The 15,740-nt window shown below is 35.5% G+C and overlaps 1 protein-coding gene across 2 annotated transcripts in view; it reads right to left on the reverse strand.

The window, feature by feature from the left end:
• The window catches only part of LOC136031109 (zinc finger protein 62 homolog), a 49,793-nt gene extending 34,796 nt beyond the window's left edge, over window positions 1–14,997 (reverse strand). Inside the window, exons 1-2 of one of the 2 annotated variants that reach the window (XM_065710418.1) lie at window positions 14,879–14,997; window positions 11,221–11,411 (exon numbers count right to left, since the gene is read on the reverse strand). The gene's annotated coding sequence lies outside the window, so the exon portion shown is untranslated. The remainder of the gene's footprint in view (window positions 1–11,220; window positions 11,412–14,878) is intronic. The other variant, XM_065710419.1, reaches the window with a different exon arrangement.
• Between the last annotated feature and the right edge of the window lie 743 nt (window positions 14,998–15,740).

Below are 15,740 nucleotides of genomic sequence, written 5' to 3' on the forward strand. Positions count from 1 at the left end.
ATAATGAACTTATAATGTGCCAAAAATAAAACTGATATTCAACACAAAACTAACAGAAATTACTAGTAATATGAACTGGGAAATCGTCCCACTTGCACCCCAATTATAGTGCAAGTGTCAAATATGCTTTACTGAAATATATTTTAAGTAAAATCTCTTTTATCATTGTAACATTGAGCAATAAATAGTTTAAGAAAAGCTGTCAAAATATATCTGGTCCCATCGTGCCGATATACACGGAGTTTAGACATAAAATTGTCTTTTTTTAAACATGTATATTTACTTTTGTTTGATCTTGATTGTTACTGGAATTCTAGTTTTCAATTATTATAAAATTATTTGATATAAAAATTAATTTGGCTTTTATTTGTTATAACATTAACAACAAAACAAAGAAGAATGAAGTCCCAGGACTAATCAATGTTAATAAAAAATTAAATATTTACATGTTTAACACTTGGGGAGGCTCGGAGAGAATTCCTATTTCAGTTTTGACATTTGTATTTTGAAACGATCCTTCCAATAATGAATTCTTCAAAAATAACTTCAAACATTATCTTACTGAAAAACACAAGAAGACAAGGTGGTATAACTGCAACTTCCTTTAAGCAAAGAAAATTGTTGCACTTTCTTTTACAAACTCTAAACTATATTTCATTAAAAACAATATGTATTTAAAACAGTTTAATTTTTAGAGGGCCATATCTAATTTCTCTGGGGGGAGGGGTATGATTTTTTGAGGGAGTGGGTGGAGGTTACAAAACAACTTTACAAAACGCATCAAAATTTGTTTATATGTATTGTTATAGCTTTTTTACGAGTAAACCTTCGAGAAAGGAGGGTGGGAGCTGGAGCCTGGTAACACTCTTCACCCTGGATACTTTCGTTTGGATTTTCTATTACAAAAAAGTGAGGTTACGAAAAAGACTTTACAAAACACATCAAAATGTGTTTATTTGTATTTTTGAAATTTGTATAAATAGAATTTAATCTTTGGAGGGGAGGGGGGCTGAAACCTGATAAACCCTTCACTTGGGGGTTAAGGTAAACCCTGAACCCTAAGGGGTGTTTACAAAAACAACCTCACACATCAAAATTTGTTTGTATGTATTTTTGTAGCTCTTTTACAAGTAGAACTGAACCTTTGGGCGTGGAGGAGGGGTGGGGGGAGTTGAAGCCTGGTAAAAACCTTCACTCTGGATCCTATGTTTTGGATATTTTGCATGAAGTAAAACAAAGGTAAAAATACAGCATTGGATTTTACAGTCCCTAATGGCGGTGCTGATCTCCGTTTCTTGACCCTTCAGCCAGGAGGTGCAATGGGGGGTTGGGGGCCAACCATCCTGTGCTTTCGCAGACCCTTCCTGTTTATCTTCCCCAGATTTCTCCAGGTACCCATTTAGAGCTGGGTTGACTCTGGCTGAGCTTGCAGATTCACGCAACAGACCCCCATCCTAAACTGGTGTGGCCCCCCCCCCATTCTACCTCCTGGCTGAAGGGCCAAGAAACAGTGACCAGCACCGCCAGTAGGGACTGAAAAGTCCAATGCCATATTCTTTACCTTTTTTTGCATGAAGGGGGTATAAAGTCTGATCCTTATTTTGAGTTTAATGTTCTTGTTTATATATATATATATATATATATATATATATATATATATATATATATATATATATATATATATAAACACCATAATCAAGATTATAAGGCCTGTTGGGGTTTGGCGTCCTAATAGACAAAGTTACTGAATTGTTCAGCTATGCTGAACAAAATGACTATATCTGTATCTTTTTGAAGTAGAATTAATCTTTGAGTGAAAGGAGGGGGGCAGCTGAAGCTCATTAAACCCTTCACTCTGAATACAGCCCTGAGTTTTCCTTGGGAAAAATTCTTTTTATGCTACTTTTGCTTTGAAATTGCTTAAAATATATTTTGCTTTCAGTGAAGTACAAATGACACTAGTGGTATAATGGGGGGGGGGGGGAGAGCGATCCTTATTTTGAGTTTAATGTTCTTGTTTCTCATAATACATAATATATATATATATATATATATATATATATATATATATATATATATATATATATATATATATATATATATAACACCATAATCAAGATTATAAGGCCTGTTGGGGTTTGACGTCCTAATAGACAAAGTTACTGAATTGTTCAGCTATGCTGAACAAAATGACTATATCAAAATTTTGATTGGATGTGATTAGAAAATTAATGGGCATGGGAGGGGTATTGGTTACCCTCCGATCACTTTGACTCTTAAAAAGGGTACTAGAATGTTCAATTCCAATCTAATCAATTTTAATTTTTTGGTATTGCTAATGCAATCTTTTGCTGATCTTTATTCACATACTATTTTCTGGTTTAGTTCAAATGTTTCCCTCAATATATTCCTCAAAATTTCACATCATTATCCTCAATCTTTGCAATCCTTGTCACAGAAGCAGAAGGTGTAATGGGAGCAGCAATAGTAGTAGTTTGTGAGCAAATACTGCCTTTTGGTCAATTGATCTTCCCCTTTAAGCATTCCTTGAAAGCCCCAACTTAATACCCTAATCCATTCAGGAGATGAACCCTTTGGACACTTTGCATTCATATAGTGTCTTCTGATTTAATTCAAATTTTCTCTCTATATTCTCTCAAATTTTCACCTTCATAACTTAGTCTTAATAGTGCTAATATCACAATAGAAGTGGTGATAGCAGCAGAAGTAGTATTGTTGTATCAGATAACTTCGAAAACCACACTGCCTTTCCGTGACAAAAGTAAAACAGTTCAAAATAGGGATGAAACCTTTTTATTGACAGTGAACAGATATAAAATTTAACTGGATATTTCGAATACATATACAGTATTCATCATCAGCAGTATTACTGCTGATGATGAACACTGTATATGTGTTCGAAATATCCAGTTAAATTTTATATCTGTTCATTGTCAATAAAAAGGTTTCATCCCAATTTTGAACTGTTTTACTTTTAATGTTGTATGTAGTAGTGGTAGTAACAACAGTAGCAGCAGTAACAACAGTAGCAGCAGAATTAACATCATTAGTAGTATGCACATGGTGCCTTTTGGCTGGTTGAACTCCTCTTATGATGTGCTGGAGGTTTCAGCTTGAAATAGTAAATTGTTCCAAAGATAGTGCTGGTAAGTCATTTGACAATTTATATCTATATTGTATGTTCTGATTTAGTTCAACTTTTCCCCTCAACAGTTCCTCAAATTTTCTCTTCAATACTTTCAACCTTGGTATTACTAATTTCAGAAGCAGTAGTTGAAGTGGTAGTAGTATACGTATGTTGGCTTCTGGCCAGTTGAACATCCCCCCAGAATGTCATGGAAGTCTCAGGTTGAAGTGGTAGCCTGTTGTAAAGATGTTGCTAATGCTCTCTTTTAACAATCTGTATACACATAGTATCTTTTAATTTGTTCAACTTTTCCCCCAACACTTCCTTACATTTCCATTTCCATTCTCTCAACCTTGGTAGTGCTTGCTTTGGAAGCAGTAGTTGCAGTGGTATTAGCTATAATAGTAGTAATAGTATCAGTTATAGCAATAGTGGCAATGGTAGTAGTAACATGCAAATATTGTCTTTTTGGTCAATGAACCATCCCCTAACATAGCATCCCAAAAGCAATAGTAGTAGTCATACAGTATGACATTTGTCATAAGTGGATTTGTGATGATTGTCTGGGCCTGTCCTCTGGCAAATATTAATTATAAAGCAAGATGATGCAATCACTTACTTCATCATGGTCATGTCCAGCCAGCAAAATCAACCCTCCTCCTTTAGTGAGCAGGCTATGATAGCAAAGCTAGCTTCTGTTATGGATAATCCCTTGAAATTCAGGGAAGATCTCAAAATTGAGTTTCCCACCACTAGTCAGTTGACCCAATCACTTTCCCAACTGAGAACTGTCATTAAACATGATATTTCTGCTCAGGTTAGTGGTATTGCCAATAGAGTATCACACATTGAAAATACAGTACAATCAGTGTGCTCTGTTTAAACTGTTCAGGACCTAGTGGCTTCTACAGTGTCTTCTCAATAGTCTAAACTTCCTGAAGCCCAACTAACTGAAACAAATGTTGAAAGACATTTGAATATTGTTGTATATGGAATCCTTCCCAGACTGATGATGCAGTTTTTCTATATAATTTATCTGTTACACACTTATGGGGTTTACATCAGTACCCCCTCCCATCCCAGTCAAAGTAAAAACTTTCAAGTAGCCACCAAGCCCCTAATAGCTGCCCCTCTTCTCCTTTTCTCTGTGCCATCAACTGAATTAAGAAAGCAAATAATGCAGAAATCCTTTGAAACAAAAGGAGCAATCAGTTTCTACGGTGATACTCCAAAGGAAGATTGAATAAAGCACAGAGCTCTAGTTGAGGAGTTGAAACACAGAAAAGCTAATGGAGAGGTCAATTTGATAATTTGTATGGGTGCCATCATTAAAAGAACTGGCTTATTAGAGCAATCCCCTGACCACTCCAATGTCCCACTAATATATATGTCTCCTTCTACCTCTGTAAATTGTTTAAATGTTTCTTAACTTGCACCACCAAATTTTGTCTCTTGAACTGTCTAGTAGCAATCACATTAATGTTTCCCTGTCTGATACTGACATTTCTTTTGTTTCTTCTGAAACAGCTTGTTCACCTGCTGTTTCTTCATTGTCATTTTATAATGCTGTATCCAACAACTTTACCAGTCCATTGGTTCCCGCTTACTCCAGTCCTGCATTCTCTCAGATTTCCACCTCACAAGGAATTAGGTTCCTGAGCTCAATGTTAATAGCCTCCCTAATAAGCTTTCTGAACTTTCCTTTTGTATGATATCAGAAGAAGTGAATGTTACAGCAACTACAGAAGTTTCACCAAAAACATCTTGTCAGTCTTATTTCCTGATCAAATCAAAGTCAATGGTTGTCAACTCTTTTCTAACTGGAATTCCTGACTTTGCCACAGAAGAGTGTGCTTATAAACAAGAGATGGACCAGAGGTTAGTCTCATTCATTTTAGTTCATTGACTACTAATAGAACTGAGTCTGTTTAGATAAAAATACACAATCAAACAATAAAAGCCCCAGTGCTTCCTGTGTTCTGGACTTTGAATCTAATTTAGCTGCAATTTTATCTCATGTGGTGTCTAATTTTTCTTGCCTTTCTGGGGGAAATTTAATCTTTCTGAAATCCAATGAATTGATGGTTCTGGCTTTTTTACTAGAGATTCTCTTTTTTTGTCTGTCCTCTCTGATAATTCCCTCTACCAAACAATATCACAATCAACTCATTTCAGGAAAGGTCAAGTCTCTAACACTATTGATCTGGTTATTCTCAGGAATACTGACGATTTTATTAAGAATGTAATAGCCACAACTGTTGGTAATAGCAACCATGAAGTAATTATTTGGAGTTGAAGGGCCAAGAAACAGAGATCAGCACCACCGGTAGAGATCGTAAAGCCTAATGCTGTATCCTTTACCTTTTTTTTATGTCTGCCTACAAAACAACCTTCTTCTAAGCAACAAAAATATGTAAACTACAAACTTGTCTAATGAAAATTTATCAATGTCAACTGGAAAAGGCTTATTACTAACAATATTGATGAGAGTTGGTCAAATGTAAAACACAGAAATTCTCCATAAAGCAGTCTTGCACCATAATTTTCATGCAAAAAGTTTAACTTTTCTAACTACAAAAGTAAGCAAACTATCCAACAGAAAACACTGAACATGGAATCACTATAGAAATTACAAGACCACAGAAAATCATCAAGTCCTCAAATCTTTTTGTAATCAGACAACCAATCAAATAATGGAGCTGAATAGAAGGCTTGAGGATATTAAGGATAACCCTAAATCTTTCTGGCATAATGCCACTCCAAAATATAGCAGCAGATGCACAGTCCCAGATATCCTGCATAATAGTCATTCAGTTGCTGATCCTGAGCTGAAAGTTGTAATTTTCAATCAATATTTCTTGTTGTTTTTTTTTCCTCTAATACCTGTATTGTTTATCTTACACCTGCTTTATGTAGGATATCATATAAGGTGGAACCAATACTGATTACTGATACATTAGTTTTAAAGGAACTTATGTCCCTCAAACTGAACAGATCAGCTGGTCCTGACAGCAGTCACCCATGTATCCTAAATGAATATTGTATAGTTTTGTGTCAGCCTCTTTCCCAGCTGTTTAAAATTATAATTAAATCTTTCCAGATTATCCCTGGATTGGAAAACTGCACATATCATTCCTATATTTGAAAAAGGCAGAAAGGGCCCTCCTGAAAATGATTAACCCATTAGCATGACATCAGCAGCTGTTAAGGTTCTTGAAAGAATAATCAATTCTGCAGTTGTTAAACACCTTGAAGCAAATAATGTTTTAAAGAATTCACAACATGACTTTTGTTCAGGAAGATCTGTTGAACCCAATCTTCTTGAATTGTATGATCCCATCACCATGTTGCTTGATATGGGGAAGCCTGCATGATTCAGCTTGATTTTTATAAAACTTTTGACAAAGCAGGTCACAAGAAACTTGCAATTAAATCATGTGTAGTCAAGCTTGAAGAGAAATCCCTGCTCTGGATCCTTGTTTTTCTTTAGTTACAATCTCAATGTGGTCAGTTATTTGATGACTCTGGTAATTGTATTCTTTTGTCTTCTATAAATGTTCTAAGTAGAGCTCCTCAGGGAAGTGTTTTGGGTCCTACACTATTTAATATCTTCATCAACGATGCTCCTTCCATTGTCAGCAGTAAATCAACTTTTTATGCAGACGACCCGAAGCTTCTTGGACCAACATTGTCCTGTGAAGATCAAACCCAAACCCAATCAATCTTCAACTGCTGTGTCAAAAGGCTGATGCCTGGCTTCTTGAATTCAATGTTACCAAGTGCTATATCATTCACTTTGGCAACATTAACTAAAATTTTACCCTAAGGTAAAATTCTAGTTAATTGACTTCTTGCTATCTCAGAAAAAGTTTAAGTTAGGAAAATGAAACTTTCAGGGATGAATCTACAGACTAAATTATGTCCTGGGAAGGTATTTTGAAGCAACCAACTCCACTCCTTCTCCCTCTGGAGGGCCCTGACCTTTGATGACCTTTAGAAATACGTGTGTTATAAATGTGAAACCTTGCAAAATAGATCTTTTGCTTAATTTAAGTACAACAAATTGTTTTCAGCTTCATAACTTTGCTCAATTCCATTCTATAAGGTTTTAAAGATATGCAAATACATATTAAGTCTTATTTGAGAGTTCGCTTGGTAAACACCTTATTTTGGATATAATCTATTAATACAGTAAGCTCAAGCTGGTCTGATTTCCCTATTGACATTTATTGAAACATCATTCATAATCGAATTATTTTCATTTGTTGGCTAATTGATAGTTTTGGTATTTGAGTGCAAATTCCCTTGGGACTTAGTGATTTATTAAGTAAAGAGATTTTCGTACAAGGACTTAAGAACTTGAATATATTTCAATGACATATTATCTGTGATAGCCATGTCAGAGAAATTAGTTTGGAATGCGATTTTGAACTTTTTAAATTGTGCTCAAAAAGCTGGAAATAAGAGTGACGAGATAAGTCGTAAAGCATGCGAGTTTTTTTTTACAAAGGACGATATAATCAAGGCTAAGGAGATACTGTGGTCTTCTGCTCACTACACCAATAGAGTGTCAATTAAAAAAAGTACCAAAGACAATATTAACAAAAAGTTAAAGGTACTTGAACTCTGTGAGCAATGTAACATTGCTCACAAAAGACTGCCAGTCTTTGTGATAGTTGAACCTGACGAGGTCCCTATCTGTCCTGGTGAGATAGCTGTGGTAATCACCAGAAAAGTTACAGAAGTTTGTAATAAGCTAGACAATTTCATGAATAAGGACCCTCCCGCCCCCTCAATTGTTCCTACAGTTACTGAAACAAAGCCCTCATATGCAGTGGTACTCAAGAATTTGCCCTCTGACCTCACAAAGTCAGATTTGAGGACAGACTTTTTGCAAAAAATGTGTGGCAGAGAGTGCTCTAAAATTGTCGAAGTTCAGCCCAGAAAAGATAATTGGCGAGTTGTTACAGCTAGCAAGGCTGATGCAGAAACTCTTGTTGGGGTCTTTCAGATTGGTGATAAATCTCTTTCTGCAACAATCAGGAGCCCCTCTCACCTCGGTATTGCTCGATTTGTTCCCAGCAATATAAATAATGATGAACTTTGCGCACTGATTCCTAAATGTGTCAGTTCAAAACAGATTTGCAACACCTGTTTGTTTCAACTAAAATTTGAAACCAAAGTTGATCTTATGAATGCCATAGAAAATCCCCCAGTCATAGATTCTGGGAGGATCAAAGTGGCTGAGTATCTCTCCCTCCTGGTAAGATGTTTCAAGTGTCAAGCTTACGGGCATATATCCAGTAGCTGCAAAAATGAAGCTATTTGCGCAGTCTGCAGTGACCATGGTCAACCAAGCTCCAAAACATCTCTTTGTCAAAGGCCCAAGAAGTGTGCATTGTGGAAATCGCAGGATCACCCCTGTTACAGCTTCTAATGTCCAGTCGCCCAAGGACTTTTAAGTAAAGTTAAGTCAGCATAATGGCTTGAGCCTTAAGTCTCTTATCATGGAATATCAATGGCAAAGTGGTTGACAAAGGCCTAGTCCTCTCTGAACTTTTAAGTACAAATGAAATAATTTTTCTGCAAGAACATTTTTTGTCTGATGAAAGGAAAAATCTACTCAGTATTTCACAGAATTCTTATCTCTTATTTCACCCAGCTAAAATGAATAAGAGCCGTGGCCGACCTTCAGGCGGATTAGCTATCATTTCACAATTTTCCATCAATTTCCTTGAGTCAAATGACCATTTCATTGCTGCCGAATTTTCGGACCTAATCTGTATAGACGTTTACCTGCCAACTAATTACTGCTCTTTGCAATCAGAGAATAAATTCATAAATGCTTGCAAAAAGCTAGCGAGTTTTGTGAAGGGAGTTTCAAAGTGTCCAAATGCTTGAGTTTTGATTGCAGGAGACTTTAATTGTGACTTAACAGACAGTTCATCACCAAGAACCCAACTCCTTCTGAATTCCCTCCCCCCTTCCTACTCAGTTGCTGACCAAAACAGAAACTTTCATGTTTATTGGTGTCCTGTCAGCAACTTCTAACCTTGATCATTTTATTGCATCTTTCCCCTGTGAAACTGTTGAGGTAATTTGTGATGGCTTTCATTTGGATCACCTTCCAATAAAGTTGAAAATAAATGCTTCATTTCATGCCCCTCAACAGCCAGATAAAAAGTGGTTTTATATAAAAGACTGGAAAGAAGTTAACTGCAAGATGTTTTGTTTTGCATGTGACAGAATATTAAATAAAATAAAGGTGCCCTTTCATTTGTTGTGCACATGCTCAGGCCTTAGTGAAAAAGAAATAGCCGTTTGACTTACCACCTATCTAGCTGAAATTAACCATGCATTAAAGTGTGCTGAAGCTTCAGCTGTCCTGTGCAAGTATATTAGGAAAGGCTCTCAAGTTCAGGGTTGGTCAAAAAACCCTTCCCTTATTTCTGCAAGCAAGTCTTCTAAAATTTGGCTGAATATTTGGAAGGATTGCGACAGACCTAAGTCTGGCACTATAAATGGTTTGCAGCTACATTCTAAACGTTTTTTTGCTAAAGTGTTAAGAAAACATATGGTTGATCTTATTGAGAAGAACACTCATAAAATTGTAGAGAACCCTTCAAAGCTCTGAAAAAAATTTGAATACCCTTGTGAACACAATAGTGCAAATAATATTCCTGAGCCTGAGTGGATAAATTATTATAAGCATGAGTTTTCTTCTCCCAATCCTGCTCTTGAGTCAAAATTTGAAAAAGAATTAAGTGCTTGTCTGAAAAAACACAAACCTTCAACATTTATAATTAAGTTAAGTGAGATATCGTTTTATTGTAAAAAACTAAAGAAAAGAAATTCCATGGGAGTTGATGGAATTACTGCCAGACATTTTGATTATGCAAGTGCTCTTCTTTTTAATCATTTATCTCTACTTTTTCAAATGTCTATTGAAAACAGAGTTGTTCCTTATCAATTTACAGTTGGTCAAATAACCCCTATCCCAAAAAAAGGCAAAAAGGATTTTACTGCATGTAATTTGTTCTGACCTATAATGGTTTCTTGTACTATTTTTAAATTGTTTGACTCAGTTATTTTGGATGAAATTGTTTCTAAATGTTATGTCTCACCCCACCAGTTTGGTTACCAAAAAGGTATTAGCCGGGAGCATGCCCTTTTTAGTTTAATGAATGTTCTTGCTGATGCAGAAAGAAGTAGATCCCATATTATCCTTTGTGCTTTAGATGTTGCTTGTGCTTTCGACTCTTGCATTTTTTCCCAAGTTTTATTTGAAGCATATAAAAGAGGGGTAAATTTTTGTATAGTAAAGTGCCTTCCGTATATGTACCATCACCTTAAGGCAAAGTCAATGTTCTACCCTCTTTTTTGTAGATGGTTATAAATAAATTGATTGATTGATATCTTTTCAAAGATATGATTTTATTTTTCAAAATACAAATTTTGAAAAAAACATTGATATGGCTCAAAATTCTATTTTAATAACAGGAATTGCATTTTCAGAGCTAAAGGCAGAGAAAAAGCAACTAGTACCTGAAAATTAAGGTAAAATGTTGTTTTGCCAAAATTTTAATAGGTAGCCTATAGATCTGTCATGTAGGCAAATTTCAGGGCCCTATAGAGGGAGAAGGAGTGGAGGGGGGTTCTTTAAAATACCTTCCCAAGACATACTTTAGCCAGTAGACCCATCCCTGTAATTTTCATTTTCCTAACCTAAACCCTTTCCAAGATAGCAAGAAGTCAGTTAACTAGAATTTTACAGATTGCAATTCTATATGTATAAATACAAGAATATTTGGGCATGAATAACTCCATAACAGTGAGTTTGCAGTAGTTTTGCAAGAGAGAAAAGATGTTCCAAAAGTCAAAATACAATTATTAACAATAGTTTCATGACCCTAAGCAATTTTTCAGGTAATAGGAACATTGACCAATTTTAGAAAGCTAAACAATGGATGCGCTTCTCAAATAATGACAAAGAAACAATATGCAATCATGAGGATCTTGCTATATGCAGTAATACACACTTTTGACAGCTTGTGATGAAAATAAACATTTACCTTTACTTTATTGTGGCTTCTGACTTTCAATGTTGACAAATGCCATGTAATTCATTTTGGCAAAAATAACAAGCATCATAAGTATTTCCTTCAAGACAACTTCCTTTCTGCTGTTTCTGATGAAAGAGATCTTGGGGTTATTGTAGATCACCAATTAAAGTTTAGCAGCCATGCTAAGTCTGTTTCATCTTCTGCAAATAAAACCCTCAGTATCATAAAAAGAACCATCTCCAGCCAACACCCTAGAGTTCTTATGAAGCTATATAAGGCGCTTGTACGTCCACGCCTGGAGGTTGGAATGTCATTGGCAGCCCCTTTCTTCAAGAAAGATAGGAAGTTGCTTGAGGATGTCCAGCGTTGTGCCACTAAGATGGTTACCAACATGAATAAATTTCCATACAAAAAAAGACTACATTGTTTGAAGCTGCCAATGCTGACATACCAACGGAAAAGAGGTGGCATTATTTTAACCAAAAAAAAATCCTCTCTAAAATACCCTCCCCAGTCTCTTTGCACAGCCTTTGCATTCTGGTACTAGAGGACATTCTTTGCAGCGTTCCACGAGTAGACATAGAAGCCACTTCTTCAGCCAAAGAATCATCAATATGTGGAACCAGCTCTCTGAAGAAACAGTTTCTGCTACTTCAATTGACATGTTCAAGTCCCACCTTGATAGGGAATGGCTCTGCCAGGAGTTCCTTTACAATTGGGAAGCTGCAGAGTCCTCTACAAGAGTCTAATCTAACAGCCACAATCTACACCAAATGAATTCTTTTTTTTTCTCATGGAGCATCACAAGGATGGATAATCCTTATATCGCTCCAAGCTGTGATTTAAGGTAATTTTACGATTTAAGGTAATTTAATCCAACACTATTTCTGCAGGGTTTCAGAAATTTTTCAAAATTCCTAATGCATTTATTTTTTAACAACAGGTTAGGCTTGGATACCTAATTTCTTCTTTCATTATATAAATATATATATATACCCAGAATTACATCCTGAATCTAAGAGTAATATTCATTTGCATCACAAATGAACTTTACTTCCATATTAGCAATTTGTAGTATGTCAGGTTAAGCCTACTCTTGCATGATTAGGCCCAGGGCTTCCCTTGCAGGAAGGCATTACTAAATATTGACCTTTTAAAGGTCAAGACAAAAATGTAAAGAGAAAATTTGACTTACAAGTAATTTCAGTTACTTAAGACTAGCTAGTTAGGAATTTTAGAGCGTGTTCCAGCTGAGACAAAAAGTAACTAAAAGTTACGGAAAAGTTACTAAAAGTAACTTTTTCTGTTCCAGCTGAGGCTATTTAGCAGCTGGAACGACAGAAAAGTTACTTCAAAGTAATTTTTTCAGTAACTTTTGCTAAAGATAGTTAAAGAGCATCTTTAGTTAAGTAACTTAACATCATTATCATCACTACAATAATATAAAACTGTTATGATGGCTAACACACAAAAGTTTGAAGACTATGAGCCTTTATGCAAGGAAGAGAATGGAACTGCAATTGTTCAAAGAATCAGTGATGGTAAACAATCTTATTTTGACCTTAAAATGATTTTTAATAAAAAATTCATTGGTAAAGTTCAAGCATTAATGTGATCTGCTGGGCATATCTAGAGAAGCTTGGTTGAATAGTTTGTTGGGGGTGAAGTCTTCAGGTCTTGCTTTAGGAAGCTTCTAATTAAATTCCAGTAATCCTTGGACAGTTGCTAGCCTATCCAAAGTCAGTGGTAAATTGTTTTGTAGAGATGGCATAGCCTAGAGTGAGTAATAAGTCTAATTGTCCAGAAAAAAATGTATATAGTTCAAAGAAAGCTTAGTTCAATCCCACTTGACAGAAAGAAACACTGTGTTACTCTGGAAGCTGATTTAAAACATTCAATGATAATTACTTAAGCTAGCCTTGGCTAGATTGAATCCTGTAATTCATTGAAGTGCTTCAAAAAACTTTGGAGTTTATTGGTAGCCTGTAACAACTTTTTAATATTAATTTATAGATACATTTGAGCCCTCCTAGCAAAGTTTCTTGTAGGCTACTCCAGGCTTGAAAACCTAAGCTTAGGAGTTTAAGGCCTGGTGTTGCTGTTATTTTGGTTGGGATAAGGGTCAATGGTGTGACTCTGTAAGCTTAGCCACAGTACACCTAGCTATAATGATTAGCCTACCTGGAGAAATTTAGAAGAAAAACTTAAGAAGAATCAAATGTTTTTTGCACTCAAATGAAGAATCAATGTTTTGTAACACTCCCAGCTACAGACATTGAATCAGGATATCACTTGCTGTACAATTCTTTTCTTTTTTAAGTAGGCCTAACTTCTTGCTACATTAGAAAATAGGGTCAAAACTAGTAGGCTATGCAATTATGCAAAATAATGTGAAACTCAAACCCTCATGTATTGCTATCAAAATAAGAATTGAGAAGAATTGTGTACATCAATGCATAACAAAAAAATCTAAGCTATGCATCAATATGGTTGTTAGGTAATTATGTGTTATTCAGAACACACTCAATAAGTAAAGTTAGGTTCTTTTGTGAAACAAACTATGATGCAATTACATTTAAATTAATATTGTGTAAATTAATATTACATTTAAATTATATATAGAGGTGGTTAGGTTAGGTATTTGATATAATGCACCCCCCCCCCCCCTTCCCCTATTGTGCAAATAAGGTTTTGGAATTTAGGCTAAGAGATTGGTTAGATAAAGAGGAAATACTGAGTCCAGTACAAGTGGGATTCAGATTGACATTCAGCACTATTGACCATATTTTTACTTTGGAAATATTGAGATGGAAAAATGGTTGTTATTTGTATCTTTTTAGACCTGAGAAGTGCTTTTGATTCAGTAAATAGGAGGTTGTTAATTGAAAGCCTGTTAGAAATAGGCTTGCCGTCTTGTTTTGTAGCAATAATAGCAGATATGTATAGGAGGGTGAAGTTTGTTGTAAAGGTGATGGGAAAATTTTCTAGACTAGTTATGTCTCATTTGGGTGTGAAACAAGGATGTACTTTATCCCCAAAGCTTTTCTCCTTGTTTGTTAATGATTTAGACAGTTTTATGAAAAAATAATGGAGCCCCATTTGTATCTTTGGATTGGTTCAGGCTATCATGTATATTATTTGTAGATGATATAGGCCTAGTAGTAGTGGTGGTAATTTCAACTATTTATTCCACAGCCTTTCTGATTCAGGGGTCATTCTTAAAGAATTGGGACAAAACTTAACATTTAGTTTAAAAGGCAAGGTATTAACAAGGGGACAAACCCCCTCATATACATAATAAAAAAAATATAAGAGTATAAAAGTTTGTTATGTAAGTTAATTCTTAAGTTATGTATATTTTTTACTAATAAAAACGTTTGTTAAAAATTAAAAGTTCTAGTTGCCTTTTTAAGTAACCAAAAAATTGGAAGGCAACTAGGCCTCCTTCCCCACCCCTTATTTCTCAAAATTGTCTCATCAAAACTAAGAGAAAGCCGTTTAGCCAAAAAAAAATTAATATGCAAATTTCATTTTAATGATTTATGTGTGGAGAGCCAAAATCAAAAATGCATTAATTCAAAAATATTCTGAAATTAAATAAAAAAAAACTAGTTTTTTAAACTGAAAGTAAGGAGCAATATTAAAACTTAAAACAAACAGAAATTACTCTGTATATGAAATGGGTTGTCCCCTCTGCAATTCCTTGCTCTTTATGCTAAAGTTTGATTCTTTGCCACAATTCTACTTTTTAAAACAATACCATGTGGTTGAATTGCACATCTTCCCGTTCTTCATTAAGCGCTATCAGTGTTGAATTTTTCCGCTCAGCGTTGCCGCTCATTCTGAAATTATGGCGTCCAATAGCTCAAAACACCTAAAACCCGCAACACCCGAAAAAGGAGTCGATAAGTGTGCTGTCTCTGGTTGTGTTCTGAGTGAGTCCTCGCCAGCCATTCAGTGTGATGAATGTGATAAATGGCTCTGTGCAACATGTCTAGGAATGAGTACAGCCGAATACAACATTTTCTGCAAAATGAATGAAAGACTTGGAAGTATTTGGACATGCCCATTATGTAAAACAGGTTCCAGTAGGCCTGATGTTCCAAATATAGTGAAAAGCACTCTCGAATCCCATTGTAGTGAAATGCGTGACATGTTTTCTGGTTTCAGATCTGATATGCAGACTTCTTTGGACACTGTGAGGGCTCAGGTGGAAGCGCTTGAGACGGCTATACAATCAAAGGTTTCCATAGATGATTTGCAGAAACTTGTGGAAAACTCTATAACCACCCGTCTCGAAACAGACGTCCGCAAAATAGTGAGACAAGAGCAAGACAGAAACAGAAGACGACTTAATCTGATTGCCTATGGCGTTCCTCTGCAAACCAACGATGCTCAGTTCATCTCAACTTACTTAAAAGATGAATACTCAATTAATGTCGGAGCTATTACTAACTTGAAACGTCTACCTAATGGTAAGAATGCAAGTACCATAGACATACCCAACCCAATCCTTTTTTCTATAAATG

The sequence above is a fragment of the Artemia franciscana genome, chromosome 9 (genome assembly GCF_032884065.1).
Source record: "Artemia franciscana chromosome 9, ASM3288406v1, whole genome shotgun sequence".
In the NCBI taxonomy this organism is placed as follows: domain Eukaryota; kingdom Metazoa; phylum Arthropoda; class Branchiopoda; order Anostraca; family Artemiidae; genus Artemia; species Artemia franciscana.